Genomic DNA, 16,975 nt, shown 5'->3' on the forward strand with positions numbered 1-16,975 from the left:
CGTGGGAAGCTCCTTGTGAGAGTCCATGCCCCAACAAATCGAGGCTGTTCTGAGGGCAAAATGGCTGCAATTCAATATTCGGAAAGGTGTCCTTAACGTTTTGTGCACTCAGTGTAAACGGTCTTGAAATGTACTAAAATTATTGGTATTCTGTCGTACTGCATTTCACAGGGCTATAATGGATGTTTCTGAATATTTTGACCTGGGGTGTACAGTAGGTTGATTTTTATTTAACCTTTATTTAACTAGGCAAGTCGCTTAAGAACAAATTCTTATTTACAATGACGGCCTATCCCGGCCAAACAACCCTAACCCGGACGACGCTGGGCCAATGGTGCGCCTCCCCAGATGTTGATGTGTTGATGGACAGTAAGTCCATTGGAAAAAAAATAGGTATTTTTTTTGAAGATAATTGGACAACAACAAAAAAATGGTAAAATAAAGATGAAATATAACATCAGTACGAAAAGACAATCTAAATCTATAGTTTTATGATAATGGTTTGAGCTAATTGGGATACACAGAATTATTAACATTCTCTTATCCAGATGTCCCCCCTGCAGTCAAATCTCACTGTTTATATTCCAACCACGTACCGATAAGGACAAGTGAAGATGGATTAATTAGGTAGCTGATTGCAATTGTGATCGGTATAGCTGTTGAATGCACAGCAAAGTGCTGCAGCACAACCTTAGTTGATGAAGTGGTGACTAACGGAACGATATATTAAGCATAAAAGGCCCGAGAGTGGGTTTATTACCTAAAAGCTGTTAAGTCGTAGCCATGATGCCTTCGTTGGTATAAATAAAGACTATCTGCTCTATACAGTTTCCTGTGTTGAGCCACGTGACTAGACACGCAGTACGTACCCTTGACACACACACACACACACACACACATATGATTACACGTCAACTAGGCCAGGAGTTTGTTCCTGACGAGGGAAACTCTGGGCCCTAATTACATGATGGGCTATAACACAGGCCAGATCGTTTTTTCCTAGTTACATGATGGGCTATAACACAGGCCCAGAGTTTTTCCTATATACATGATAGGCTATAACATGGGTCCAGAGATTTCCCCGCTTAAATGATAGGTAGGTTATAACACAGGCCCAGAGTTTTTCCTAGTTACATGATAGGCTATAACATGGGCCCTAAGATTTCCCTACTTAAATGATAGGTAGGTTATAACACAGGCCCAGAGTTTTTCCTAGTTACGTGATAGGCTATAACATGGGCCCAGAGATTTCCCCGCTTAAATGATAGGTAGGTTATAACACAGGCCCAGAGTTTTTCCTAGTTACGTGATAGGCTATAACATGGGCCCAGAGATTTCCCCGCTTAAATGATAGGTAGGCTATAACATGGGCCCAGAGATTTCCCTAATTACGTGATAGGCTATAACATGGGCCCAGAGATTTCCCTAATTACGTGATAGGCTATAACATGGGCCCAGAGATTTCCCTAGTCAGGTCTGTTCAGGACAAACACCTGATGCAAACCTTATGAACCCATGTCTTGGTGATGAACTTCGTGATTGATGAACACATTTTTAAAATGGCTTTTATTTTTATTGCTTGTTTGTGTAAGACATTAAGGCATTAGGATTCAATGAATTATACTGAGGCTTTAGGACCTCAACAAATTATACTGAGACCTTAGGACTCAATGTACTAGTTTGGCTAGATTTGTTGTAGGTGACACAGATGTTAATTTGTCTCAGTCAGGGAAGACAGACCTATATTCGGAGCAGTCAGTCAGTCACACTGTGATATTAAGTTGAAGATAAGAGAAATGGAATTATATTCCACTTCACGTTCTCCCTCTGAAGTAGTGTACACAGACTAGATGAAAGCTAGGAAATAAACTCAAGGACATCGTTTGTCTGTCTACCTTCACAGTTCCATCATCCCATTGATTTGTCGTATTTGGCAATGAACTTGCTTCCTTCAAAAAATCTAAATATTACCACATTTTTCTTTCGCTGCGTCATAAAATTGTTCTGGAGGGCGAATCAAAACAGGCGTGCCTGTTTACGTTCCCCATTAGCCTTTGTTTGACTTTGTTTTCAATGAGTGTCCATTTGTACTGGGAAAACTTCAGGGGGGTGAGAGGGAGGGTGGGCTGAAGGCAGGAAAACGGGATGGGGGGGCTGGAGATAAAGCTGAGGGGATGGAGACAGGGGATGGAGGGTAGTGATGGGGGTTACACAGGCTTTTTACCCCCCCCCCCCCCCCCAGTTGTCTGATTGTAGGTTCAAGGTTAGATCTTACTGTCACTGCAGCGGCTGGAAGATATGACTTGTGTGATTGAATTTAGAAAATGGAAATTCAGAAAAGGTTCTTCCTCGCCTGAGCTCAGGAGATAGATGAATTAGATGTGTCAGAAATTACATCCAGAAATAGAAATAGGACCTAGCCGATCCTTTTAGAAGAGCATCCTTGTAGTCCTTAAGGAATAACTAAAAATATGTTTTGACTCGCCTAAATTAAGGAGATGTTGCTGTGCACGGCAAGTTGGCAACAGCTAGGAAATATGAAAGAACAACACAATTTTGATGATTACCTGTATGGGATTTGACAGGAATATTGAATAAACTGGGCCATGTTCACGTTGGAATCTTTGGCTCCTTGAAGTTTACATTTTATCAACCTTCTTTTGACCCTTCAACCCTTCAAGAATTCATGCCACGGTCTGTGAAACAATGCTGTCAAAAATAGAAAGAATTTGAACTCCTACTGCACCCACGTCCCTTTTGTGAGTGTCGGTACTCCAGATACCTTTGTTTGTGGTTAGAGAGAGCCATCTTTCACCCCTGCCTCGGCCGGCATAGCTTCCTGTTGATCTAGTTACCTCATCTGTCTCCTCCCTCAGTCTGTATTCAGGTCGCCGTGACACCTCGGTGCCAGGACGATTGTTGTGTTGTGTGTCCCTGCCCAGAGTTAATTGTGTCTGTTTTTTTCTTCTTCAATTTATTAAGTTATTTATTTATTCACGCTCTTATCTGTGGATGGCCTTCCATGAGGGGCAAAGTTTCAACCATTTATCCGGTCACACACAACAACTGACCTTGTGCGTCAAAATGCACACTTGATATCAATTTTTTATTGTAGGAAGCTATTCGAAATATCTCGCTACCTTTGACCAAGAAATAGCTGAAATAGTTTCTAAACGGCAATCTATTTTGTAAAGACAGTATCTCAGACTTACACAAATCCAGATCACTTTCCCAAAGCTAGGGCCTTTATAGCTGCGTTCACACAAGCAGCCCGATTCTTATAATTTTGGTCATAAAGTAATTCTCGTCTAAAACTGAGCTTGAAACCTCAGTGCGGCACAATGAGTAAATGACGGTTGGATTTGGATTACAAATATGTCAACAAATCATTCCCCCCTTTTGCCAAGCTCCACGTACAAATCGCCCCACTGCCCAGTGTGCAATGCCTGTATCACTTTTTCAGATGAACGTGATCAATGACATCTGAAGCTTTGTTTTGTCAAACAACCATCTGATTGATTGGGTAGAAGACAAAAAGCCTACTCTGTGCACATGCTACAGCGTGTGGGACGTCATCTATAATAATTTGGCTGCTCTAAACTCTTTTGACCAGCAGGTGCCACTAGTGTACATTGCATTAAATCAAAGCCTCGAGTAATGAACTTATTTTCGACACAATTTGTTGGAAAACCTCAAAGCTTCGGCCACATGTTTGGCAATTATCCGGCCAGCAACCTTCACCTGTCGGCGACAACAGCTTTCAAGGGCTCATCGTTTGAACAAACGCTGAAGATAACCCACTTCATTACTTTGAACAAACGCTGAAGATAACCCACTTCATTACTTTGAACAAACGCTGAAGATAACCCACTTCATTACTTTGAACAAACGCTGAAGATAACCCACTTCATTACTTTGAACAAACGCTGAAGATAACCCACTTCATTACTTTGATACATTTTAATATCCAATTGTGAAACATAGTTTATGTAAACTGACATTATTTGTCAAATGTTTGTACTTCTTAGATGCAAATACAGTATAATGTCCGGGGCGTAACCTAGCCTGGTGGAACCAGGCCGATCACTGTGTTCACAACCACCATTGATAATGTAATCTCTATGTGTGTATGTCAATTAATAGAGCTCTGTAAAGACCTCACCCTCCAGCCTCACCCTCCAGCCTCACCTCTTGCCTGCTCACCAACGGTCGTCAATGGGGAGAACAGAATTTTAAGTTGGTTTAACCTGACCTGTTCAAACTTCAACATAGAACCTGTTTTTTGTGTGTCAGATATCACCTATCCTAACTGCCGTTGGTAATACAACAGTGACTATGTGTGTATGTGTTCACAGAAACATGTATGGAGCCAGGACATAAATACTGACTCGATACTGACGTCTCTGAACGGAGAAAGACCTGGTACTTGGCATTAAGATTTTACTAGACACAACTTTGATTTGTATTGTCTTTAAAAATATATGTTGACTGTAATGGTATCAGTCAATATGTAGAGGGAGAAACCCTGTGTGTTCTGCCCCGGGATCAGGTATCAGTCAATATGTAGAGGGAGAAACCCTGTTTATTTTGCCCCAGGATCAGGTATCAGTCAATATGTAGAGGGAGAAACCCTGTGTGTTCTGCCCCGGGATCAGGTATCAGTCAATATGTAGAGGGAGAAACCCTGTGTATTCTGCCCCAGGATCAGGTATCAGTCAATATGTAGAGAGAGAAACCCTGTGTGTTCTGCCCCAGGATCAGGTACAGTGCCTTGCGAAAGTATTCGGCCCCCTTGAACTTTGCGACCTTTTGCCACATTTCAGGCTTCAAACATAAAGACATAAAACTGTATTTTTTTGTGAAGAATCAACAACAAGTGGGACACAATCATGAAGTGGAACGACATTTATTGGATATTTCAAACTTTTTTAACAAATCAAAAACTGAAAAATTGGGCGTGCAAAATTATTCAGCCCCTTTACTTTCAGTGCAGCAAACTCTCTCCAGACGTTCAGTGAGGATCTCTGAATGATCCAATGTTGACCTAAATGACTAATGATGATAAATACAATCCACCTGTGTGTAATCAAGTCTCCGTATAAATGCACCTGCACTGTGATAGTCTCAGAGGTCCGTTAAAATCGCAGAGAGCATCATGAAGAACAAGAAACACACCAGGCAGGTCAGAGATACTGTTGTGAAGAAGTTTAAAGCCGGATTTGGATACAAAAAGATTTCCCAAGCTTTAAACATCCCAAGGGGCACTGTGCAAGCGATAATATTGAAATGGAAGGAGTATCAGACCACTGCAAATCTACCAAGACCTGGCCGTCCCTCTAAACTTTCAGCTCATACAAGGAGAAGACTGATCAGAGATGCAGCCAAGAGGCCCATGATCACTCTGGATGAACTGCAGAGATCTACAGCTGAGGTGGGAGACTCTGTCCATAGGACAACAATCAGTCGTATATTGCACAAATCTGGCCTTTATGGAAGAGTGGCAAGAAGAAAGCCATTTCTTAAAGATATCCATAAAAAGTGTTGTTTAAAGTTTGCCACAAGCCACCTGGGAGACACACCAAACATGTGGAAGAAGGTGCTCTGGTCAGATGAAACCAAAATTGAACTTTTTGGCAACAATGCAAGATGTTATGTTTGGCGTAAAAGCAACACAGCTCATCACCCTGAACACACCATCCCCACTGTCAAACATGGTGGTGGCAGCATCATGGTTTGGGCCTGCTTTTCTTCAGCAGGGAAAGGGAAGATGGTTAAAATTGATGGGAAGATGGATGGAGCCAAATACAGGACCATTCTGGAAGAAAACCTGATGGAGTCTGCAAAAGACCTGAGACTGGGATGGAGATTTGTCCTCCAACAAGACAATGATCCAAAACATAAAGCAAAATCTACAATGGAATGGTTCAAAAATAAACATACCCAGGTGTTAGAATGGTCAAGTCAAAGTCCAGACCTGAATCCAATCGAGAATCTGTGGAAAGAACTGAAAACTGCTGTTCACAAATGCTCTCCATCCAACCTCACTGAGCTTGAGCTGTTTTGCAAGGAGGAATGGGAAAAAAATGTCAGTCTCTTGATGTGCAAAACTGGTAGAGACATACCCCAAGCGACTTACAGCTGTAATCGCAGCAAAAGGTGGCGCTACAAAGTATTAACTGAATAATTTTGCACGTCCAATTTTTCAGTTTTTTATTTGTTAAAAAAGTTTGAAATATCCAATAAATGTCGTTCCACTTCATGATTGTGTCCCACTTGTTGTTGATTCTTCACAAAAAAATACAGTTTTATATCTTTATGTTTGAAGCCTGAAATGTGGCAAAAGGTCGCAAAGTTCAAGGGGGCCGAATACTTTCGCAAGGCACTGTAGCAGTCAATATGTAGAGTGAGAAACCCTGTGTATTCTGCCCCAGGATCAGGGAACTCCTGTTGTATACAGGACACCACCCAAGAAGGTATGACCACTCTGACATGTTACCATGGTAGCCCCATTACCACCACACAGGAAGGTATGAACACTGACATGTTACCAAGGTAACCCCATTACCACCACACAGGAAGATATGAACACTCTGACATGTTACCATGGTAACCTAATATTTCACATCCTGTCAGAGAGAGTGAATTCAAAATGAGTCCATTCCCTACAAGAGAATCCCTACAAATATGTTGGTGAAAACTATTTCTGCAGCGTGTTAAGGACTGGGCCCTTGTCTCTGAGAGTTTCAGTGTAGTATTTTGTAAGGCAAGAATAGCCAATAGCACCAAGGTGCTGTGATGAACAGCCTAGGTCTTCAATAGGGGCCTCTATTACAGGTCCCATGTGTTTTTAAAGGGGTGTACTCACCCCTCTGTGTGTGCCAGCAGGTCTCTGATCTGCTTAAATCTTCCCTGACTTCCATGAGAGGGGGAGTCAACCTTAAATCTCCCCTGACTTTCATGAGAGGGGGAGTCAACCTTAAATCTCCCCTGACTTTTATGAGAGGGGGAGTCAACCTTAAATCTCCCCTGACTTTCATGAGAGGGGGAGTCAACCTTAAATCTCCCCTGACTTTCATGAGAGGGGAAGTCAACCTTAAATCTCCCCTGACTTTCATGAGAGGGGAAGTCAACCTTTGGCTCTTTTTCGATTGCTTCCTTTAGATCCCTATCTGCATAAACACAAGGCTGTTGTATAGTATCGACTTCAACAGTACTCTAGCTGTTAACAAAAGGATTATGTTCCTCTGATGTCAAGATCACACCGACTGCCTTACTCGGCAGACAGACAGATATCAACATCACACCGACTGCCTAACTCGGCAGACAGATATCAACATCACACCGACTGCCTTACTCGGCAGACAGATATCAACATCACACCGACTGCCTTACTCGGCAGACAGATATCAACATCACACCGACTGCCTAACTCGGCAGACAGATATCAACATCACACCGACTGCCTTACTCGGCAGACAGATATCAACATCACACCGACTGCCTTACTCGGCAGACAGATAGTAACATCACACCGACTGCCTTACTCGGCAGACAGATAGTAACATCACACCGACTGCCTAACTCGGCAGACAGATATCAACATCACACCGACTGCCTTACTCGGCAGACAGATAGTAACATCACACCGACTGCCTAACTCGGCAGACAGATATCAGCATCACACTGACTGCCTTACTCGGCAGACAGATATCAACATCACACCGACTGCCTTACTCGGCAGACAGATATCAGCATCACACCGACTGCCTAACTCGGCAGACAGATATCAACATCACACCGACTGCCTTACGCGGCAGACAGATAGTAACAGCACACCGACTGCCTTACTCGGCAGACAGATATCAACATCACACCGACTGCCTTACTCGGCAGACAGATATCAGCATCACACCGACTGCCTTACTCGGCAGACAGATATCAGCATCACACCGACTGCCTAACTCGGCAGACAGATAGTAACATCATCTCCAACATTATACTACCAACGGGGCCTTCAGAAAGTATTTACACCGGTTTGACTTTTTCCACATTTTGTTGTGTTACAGCCTGAATTTAAAAGTGATTAAATGTAAGTGTTTTATTTGTCACTGACCTACACACAATACCCCATCATGTCAAAGTGCAATTATGTTTTTAACAAATTCATTAAAAATGGAAAATCTGACATGCCTTGAGTCGATAAGTATTCAACCCCTTTGTTATTGCCAAGTCTAAATCAATTCAGGAGTAAACAGGTCCTTAGCAAGTCACAAAGAGTTGGCATTGTGTGCAATAATATTGTTTTAATCCTTAAGAGTTATTGCTATTAGCCCGTAGAAACACAATGAAGTTTGTTTAAAAGTCTGTCCTTTCACTGAGAGATAGAAGAGAGATCAAAATGATTTTTTTGACTCATATATAAACCCACTAAACATCTTCCATATATACAATTCCAGGCTACTGTCATACCAAGCTACCTTCATACCAAGCTACCTTCATACCAAGCTACCTTCATACCAAGCTACCATCATACCAAGCTATACCAAGCTACCATCATACCAAGCTACCGTCATACCAAGCTACCGTCATACCAAGCTACCATCATACCAAGCTACCTTCATACCAAGCTACCTTCATACCAAGCTACCATCATACCAAGCTACCATCATACCAAGCTACCGTCATACCGGGGCGGCAGGGTAGCCTAGTGGTTAGAGCGTTGGACTAGTAACCGGAAGGTTGCGAGTTCAAACCCCCGAGCTGACAAGGTACAAATCTGTCGTTCTGCCCCTGAACAGGCAGTTAACCCAGGCCGTCATTGAAAATAAGAATTTGTTCTTAACTGACTTAACTGCCTGGTTAAATAAAGGTAAAATAAATAAAAAAATAAATAAAATACCAAGCTACCTTCATATCTTCATACACGAATACCTTCATACCAAGCTACCATCATACCAAGCTACCATCATACCAAGCTACCATCATACCAAGCTACCATCATACCAAGCTACCATCATACCAAGCTACCGTCATACCAAGCTACCATCATACCAAGCTACCATCATACCAAGCTACCTTCATATCTTCATACACGAATACCTTCATACAAGAATACCTCCATACCAAGCTACCTTCATACCAGGCTACCTTCATACCAGACTACCTTCATACCAGGTTACCTTCATACAAGAATACCTTCATATCAAGCTACCTACATACAAGAATACCTTCATACCAGGCTACCTTCATACCAGGCTACCATCATACGGGAATACCTTCATACCAAGCTACCTTCATACCAGAGTACCTTCATACCAGGCTACCTTCATACCAGGCTACTTTCATACCAAGCTACCTTCATACAAGAATATCTTCATACAAGAATACCTTCATACCAGGCTACCTTCTAACAAGAATACCTTCATACCAAGCTACCATCATACCAAGCTACCATCATACCAAGCTACCATCATACCAAGCTACCGTCATACCAAGCTACCGTCATACCAAGCTACCATCATACCAAGCTACCATCATACCATCATACCAAGCTACCATCATACCAAGCTACCATCATACCAAGCTACCATCATACCAAGCTACCTTCATATCTTCATACACGAATACCTTCATACCAAGCTACCTTCATACAAGAATACCTCCATACCAAGCTACCTTCATACCAGGCTACCTTCATACCAGGCTACCTTCATGCCAGGCTACCTTCTAACAAGAATACCTTCATACCAAGCTACCATCATACCAAGCTACCATCATACCAAGCTACCGTCATACCAAGCTACCGTCATACCAAGCTACCATCATACCAAGCTACCATCATACCAAGCTACCATCATACCAAGCTACCATCATACCAAGCTACCATCATACCAAGCTACCATCATACCAAGCTACCTTCATATCTTCATACACGAATACCGTCATACCAAGCTACCATCATACCAAGCTACCATCATACCAAGCTACCTTCATATCTTCATACACGAATACCTTCATACCAAGCTACCTTCATACAAGAATACCTCCATACCAAGCTACCTTCATACCAGGCTACCTTCATACCAGACTACCTTCATACCAGGCTACCTTCATACCAGGTTACCTTCATACAAGAATACCTTCATATCAAGCTACCTACATACAAGAATACCTTCATACCAGGCTACCTTCATACCAGGCTACCATCATACGGGAATACCTTCATACCAAGCTACCTTCATACCAGAGTACCTTCATACCAGGCTACCTTCATACCAGGCTACTTTCATACCAAGCTACCTTCATACAAGAATATCTTCATACAAGAATACCTTCATACCAGGCTACCTTCTAACAAGAATACCTTCATACCAAGCTACCATCATACCAAGCTACCATCATACCAAGCTACCATCATACCAAGCTACCGTCATACCAAGCTACCGTCATACCAAGCTACCATCATACCAAGCTACCATCATACCAAGCTACCATCATACCAAGCTACCATCATACCAAGCTACCATAATACCAAGCTACCATCATACCAAGCTACCTTCATATCTTCATACACGAATACCTTCATACCAAGCTACCTTCATACAAGAATACCTCCATACCAAGCTACCTTCATACCAGGCTACCTTCATACCAGGCTACCTTCATACCAGGTTACCTTCATACAAGAATACCTTCATACCAAGCTACCTACATACAAGAATACCTTCATACCAGGCTACCTTCATACCAGGCTACCGTCATACGGGAATACCTTCATACCAAGCTACCTTCATACCAGAGTACCTTCATACCAGGCTACCTTCATACCAGGCTACTTTCATACCAAGCTACCTTCATACCAAGCTACCTTCATACAAGAATATCTTCATACAAGAATACCTTCATACCAGGCTACCTTCATACCAGGCTACCTTCTAACAAGAATACCTTCATACCAAGCTACCTTCATACAATAATACCTTCATACAAGAATACCTTCATACCAGGCTACCTTCATACCAGGCTACCTTCATACAATAATACCTTCATACAAGAATACCTTCATACCAGGCTACCTTCATGCCAGGCTACCTTCTAACAAGAATACCTTCATACCAAGCTACCATCATACCAAGCTACCATCATACCAAGCTACCATCATACCAAGCTACCATCATACCAAGCTACCGTCATACCAAGCTACCATCATACCAAGCTACCATCATACCAAGCTACCATCATACCAAGCTACCATCATACCAAGCTACCATCATACCAAGCTACCATCATACCAAGCTACCGTCATACCAAGCTACCTTCATACCAGAGTACCTTCATACCAGGCTACCTTCATACCAGGCTACTTTCATACCAAGCTACCTTCATACCAAGCTACCTTCATACAAGAATATCTTCATACAAGAATACCTTCATACCAGGCTACCTTCATACCAGGCTACCTTCTAACAAGAATACCTTCATACCAAGCTACCTTCATACAATAATACCTTCATACAAGAATACCTTCATACCAGGCTACCTTCATACCAGGCTACCTTCATACAATAATACCTTCATACAAGAATACCTTCATACCAGGCTACCTTCATGCCAGGCTACCTTCTAACAAGAATACCTTCATACCAAGCTACCATCATACCAAGCTACCATCATACCAAGCTACCATCATACCAAGCTACCATCATACCAAGCTACCGTCATACCAAGCTACCATCATACCAAGCTACCATCATACCAAGCTACCATCATACCAAGCTACCATCATACCAAGCTACCGTCATACCAAGCTACCATCATACCAAGCTACCATCATACCAAGCTACCATCATACCAAGCTACCTTCATATCTTCATACACGAATACCTTCATACCAAGCTACCTTCATACAAGAATACCTCCATACCAAGCTACCTTCATACCAGGCTACCTTCATACCAGACTACCTTCATACCAGGCTACCTTCATACCAGGTTACCTTCATACAAGAATACCTTCATACCAAGCTACCTACATACAAGAATACCTTCATACCAGGCTACCTTCATACCAGGCTACCGTCATACGGGAATACCTTCATACCAAGCTACCTTCATACCAGAGTACCTTCATACCAGGCTACCTTCATACCAGGCTACTTTCATACCAAGCTACCTTCATACCAAGCTACCTTCATACAAGAATATCTTCATACAAGAATACCTTCATACCAGGCTACCTTCATACCAGGCTACCTTCTAACAAGAATACCTTCATACCAAGCTACCTTCATACAATAATACCTTCATACAAGAATACCTTCATACCAGGCTACCTTCATACCAGGCTACCTTCATACAATAATACCTTCATACCAGGCTACCTTCATGCCAGGCTACCTTCATACCAGGCTACCTTCATACCAGAATACCTTCATACCAGGCTACCTTCATACCAGGCTACCTTCATACCAGGCTACCTTCATGACAGGCTACCTTCATGACAGGCTACCTTCATACCAGGCTTTTAGGCGTCATAGAGTCTTGTGAGAGTCTCATCTTTCCAGAGTGATCATATTATTTTTGTAGGCCACACTGTTCAGAAGCTACAGACAGTTTTGTGAAAAGACCGATTTCTGTAGCTAGTCCACCTTCCACCGCAGATGCGGAAGGCCGCCATTGGTGAATGCGATGGATTGAGACGCAGGCCGTACAAAACCCCCAGAAATCCTTAGTTTATACAGTTTGACGGGGAGCCAGATGACCCGGAGCCAGTGGGTTTGGCGATGAATATGAAGCGAGGGCCAGCCAACGAGAGAATGCAGGTCGCAGTGGTGGGTAGTATATGGGGCTTTGGTGATAAAACGGATGTCACTGTGATAGACTGCATCCAATCTGCTGAGTAGAGTGTTGGAGGCTATTTTGTAAATGACATAGCCGAAGTCAAGGATCTGTAGGATAGTCAGTTTTACGAGGGTATGTTTGGCAGCGTGAGTGAAGGATTCTTTGTTGCGAAATAGGAAGTTGATTTTAGATTTAATTTTGGATTGGAGATGTTTAATGTGAGTCTGGAAAGAGAGTTTGCAGTCTAACCAGACACCTAGGTATTTGTAGTTGTCCACATATTCTAAGTCAGAACCGTCCAGAGTAGTGATGCTGGATGGGCGAGCAGGTGCGGGCAGCGATTGGTTGAAGAGCATGCATTTAGTTTTACTTGCATTTAAGAGCAGTTGGAGGCCACGGAAGGAGAGTTGTATGGCATTGAAGCTCATCTGGAGGTTAGTTAACACAGTGTCCAAAGAAGGGCCAGAAGTACACAGAATGGTGTCGTCTGCGTAGAGGTGGATCAGAGAATCCCCAGCAGCGAGAGCAACATCATTGATGTATACAGAGAAGAGAGTCGACCCGAGAATTGAACCCTGTGGCACCCCCATAGAGACTGCCAGAGGTCTGGACAACAGGCCCTCCGATTTGACACACTGAACTCTATCAGAGAAGTAGTTGGTGAACCAGGCGAGGCAGTCATTTGAGAAACAAAGCTTGTCGAGTCTGCCGATAAGAATGTGGTGATTGACAGAGTCGAAAGCCTTGGCCAGATCAATGAATACGGCTGCACAGTATTGTCTCTTATCGATGGCGGTTATGATATCGTTTAGGACCTTGAGCGTGGCTGAGGTGCACCCATGACCAGCTCGGAAACCAGATTGCATAGCGGAGAAGGTACGGTGGGATTCGAAATGGTCGGTGATCTGTTTGTAGTGTGCATAGTGGTGGCTACATCATGTTATGGGTATACTTGTAATCTTTAAGGATAAATGGAGCTAAGCACAGGCAAAATCCTAGAGAAAATCCTGGTTCAATCCGCTTTTCACCAGACACTGGAAGATGAGTTCACCTTTCAGCAGGACAATAACTTAAAACACAAGGACAAATCTACGCTGGAGTTGGTTACCAAGAAGACAGTGAATGTTCCTGAGTGGCCAAGTAACAGTTTTGACTTAAATCTACTTGGAAATCTTTGGCAAGACCTGAAAATGGTTGTTCAGCAATGATCAACAACTATTTTACAGAGCTTGAATAATTTTGACAAGAAGACTGGGAAAATATTGTACAATCCAGGTGTGGACAAGCTCTTAGAGACTTACCCAGAAAGACTCACAGCTGTAATCGCTAGCAAAGGTGCTTCTACAAAGTATTGACTCAGGGGCAGGTAGCCTAGTGGTTAGAGCGTTGGACTAGTAACCGAAAGGTTTACAAGATAGATTCTCCGAGCTGACAAGGTAGAAATCTGTAGTTCTGCCCCCTGAACAAGGCAGTTAACCCACTGTTCCTAGGCCGTCATTGTAAACAAGAATTTGTTCTTAATAAATAAAAAGGTAAAATAAAAAATGAATACTTACTACTAAATTAGATATTTCGTCATTTTTTATTTTTATTTATGTATAAAACATGTTTTCAGCTTCATTATGAGGTTTTGTGTGTCGATGGGTGAGATATTTTTAGTTAATTTAATCCATTTTGAATTCAGGCTGTAACACAACAAACTGTGGAATAAGTCAAGGGGTCTGAATACCTTCTGAAGACACTGTAAATCACTGGCCAAAACTACCAGATTACAAATTACAGCACAAATTGTATCAAGGGATTGTTTGCACATCTATTAAAATGACAGTTACTGTACATTACCACATTACGCATTCACAGCTTCTGCAGGCTGCTGCTGTGTTGATTAACTGACTGGACTATTGGGTAGGCTACATACAAACAAAATAACTGCTCTCAGTGCCAGAGAATGGCACATGATAATACCAAGTTACCAGTTATTCTCAACTGAGTCCAAACAAGATCTGTGTAAATGTGTATCAAGGAAGTGCATTTTAAACACAGTTCTTTTGGTGACTGACAACCTTTACAGAGTTTTTTTCCCCTCAATCCCCATTGGGCACAACATGGCCAATCACACGCATTGAGATTGAGGATGCCTCTGGTTCCTCTCTGCCTTGGAAGAATGGAACTCTTTGTCCTCTGGACCACGGCGACAGGTCTATTTGGAGTTAGTGAAGATACTGCACATGGGGATGTTTGTGAGCTGTCGACAGGGGGTTTTGGACTAGAACCTCCGTTTTCAGGCTGGGATTTCTGTACAGCACTTTGTGCCACATCAGCTGATGTAAATAAATACATTGGATTGATTGATAGAATGGCAAAGATGAGAGGAAAGAGGAGGATCATGGGATAGAAGTTTAATAGTGCTTTCTTATAGCCCTATCCCACATTCAGCATCCCTCCACCTCCCAATCCCTCATCTACAGTGCCTTGCGAAAGTATTCGGCCCCCTTGAACTTTGCGACCTTTTGCCACATTTCAGGCTTCAAACATAAAGATATAAAACTGTATTTATTTGTGAAGAATCAACAACAAGTGGGACACAATCATGAAGTGGAACAACATTTATTGGATATTTCAAACTTTTTTAACAAATCAAAAACTGAAAAATTGGGCGTGCAAAATTATTCAGCCCCCTTAAGTTAATACTTTGTAGCGCTACCTTTTGCTGCGATTACAACTGTAAGTCGCTTGGGGTATGTCTCTATCAGTTTTGCACATCGAGAGACTGAAATTTTTTCCCATTCCTCCTTGCAAAACAGCTCAAGCTCAGTGAGGTTGGATGGAGAGCATTTGTGAACAGCAGTTTTCAGTTCTTTCCACAGATTCTCGATTGGATTCAGGTCTGGACTTTGACTTGGCCATTCTAACACCTGGATATGTTTATTTTTGAACCATTCCATTGTAGATTTTGCTTTATGTTTTGGATCATTGTCTTGTTGGAAGATAAATCTCCGTCCCAGTCTCAGGTCTTTTGCAGACTCCATCAGGTTTTCTTCCAGAATGGTCCTGTATTTGGCTCCATCCATCTTCCCATCAATTTTAACCATCTTCCCTGTCCCTGCTGAAGAAAAGCAGGCCCAAACCATGATGCTGCCACCACCATGTTTGACAGTGGGGATAGGGTGTCCAGGGTGATGAGCTGTGTTGCTTTTACGCCAAACATAACATTTTGCATTGTTGCCAAAAAGTTCAATTTTGGTTTCATCTGACCAGAGCACCTTCTTCCACATGTTTGGTGTGTCTCCCAGGTGGCTTGTGGCAAACTTTAAACAACACTTTTTATGGATATCTTTAAGAAATGGCTTTCTTCTTGCCACTCTTCCATAAAGGCCAGATTTGTGCAATATACGACTGATTGTTGTCCTATGGACAGAGTCTCCCAACTCAGCTGTAGATCTCTGCAGTTCATCCAGAGTGATCATGGGCCTCTTGGCTGCATCTCTGATCAGTCTTCTCCTTGTATGAGCTGAAAGTTTAGAGGGACGGCCAGGTCTTGGTAGATTTGCAGTGGTCTGATACTCCTTCCATTTCAATATTATCGCTTGCACAGTGCTCCTTGGGATGTTTAAAGCTTGGGAAATCTTTTTGTATCCAAATCTGGCTTTAAACTTCTTCAAAACAGTATCTCGGACCTGCCTGGTGTGTTCCTTGTTCTTCATGATGCTCTCTGCGCTTTTAACGGACCTCTGAGACTATCACAGTGCAGGTGCATTTATACGGAGACTTGATTACACACAGGTGGATTGTATTTATCATCATTAGTCATTTAGGTCAACATTGGATCATTCAGAGATCCTCACTGAACTTCTGGAGAGAGTTTGCTGCACTGAAAGTAAAGGGGCTGAATAATTTTGCACGCCCAATTTTTCCGTTTTTGATTTGTTAAAAAAAGTTTGAAATATCCAATAAATGTCGTTCCACTTCATGATTGTGTCCCACTTGTTGTTGATTCTTCACAAAAAATACAGTTTTATATCTTTATGTTTGAAGCCTGAAATGTGGCAAAAGGTCGCAAAGTTCAAGGGGGCCGAATACTTTCGCAAGGCACTGTACCTCTTTAAGTGAAGAGAAAGTAGTGAGGACTAACAAGA

The sequence above is a fragment of the Oncorhynchus mykiss genome, chromosome 10 (genome assembly GCF_013265735.2).
Source record: "Oncorhynchus mykiss isolate Arlee chromosome 10, USDA_OmykA_1.1, whole genome shotgun sequence".
Lineage (NCBI taxonomy): Eukaryota > Metazoa > Chordata > Actinopteri > Salmoniformes > Salmonidae > Oncorhynchus > Oncorhynchus mykiss.